Here is a 645-nt window from a genome sequence, read left to right as displayed (position 1 = left end):
GTAACAGTGATATGCTGATCCACAATAGTCTGAGAATGGATCTTTCCTGCGCTTTGTTCTTCATATGAAATACACACTGATATAATACTCGGAAAGATGAGAAGGAGAAAGTATGATTGTGCTCTAACAAAAGCTAGTTCTCCCTCACTAAATAATAAGCCTATTTTCTAATTTTATTTATATATATACTGCCAAACATAATGCAGATGTGCGTCTGCTATTACAAGCTATGCCATGTTTTCCAAATAAACGATAAATTTAACGTTTAAACATGTGTCCATAGATGGCTAAGGAATTGCATCACATCTGATGTTTTTGTGGTAAACATTGATGTAACATTCGTGTATTTTATTGTAAAATCACAGGAATGTTTGGAAAGAATGACTGTATATACTTATAAAGGATGAATGTTAATTTATGAATGCCTATGTTTATATGTACAATTTAGTGATTTAAGCCCAATAGTATGTATATGTGCTTTGAGTAAATATTTGAAAATGAAGATTTTCTTGATAAGGAAGGGGTGGAATAAGTTCTTTTTAACACGAACAACGTGTATCATTACAGTTTAAATATCCTAAACACAATTTTTGCACTTTTTTCTAGTATTTTTTTGTGTGTGTGTTTGTGTATGAATGTGATATA

Source organism: Penaeus monodon, chromosome 29, assembly GCF_015228065.2.
Source record: "Penaeus monodon isolate SGIC_2016 chromosome 29, NSTDA_Pmon_1, whole genome shotgun sequence".
NCBI lineage: Eukaryota > Metazoa > Arthropoda > Malacostraca > Decapoda > Penaeidae > Penaeus > Penaeus monodon.
This window is presented reverse-complemented; position numbering follows the sequence as displayed.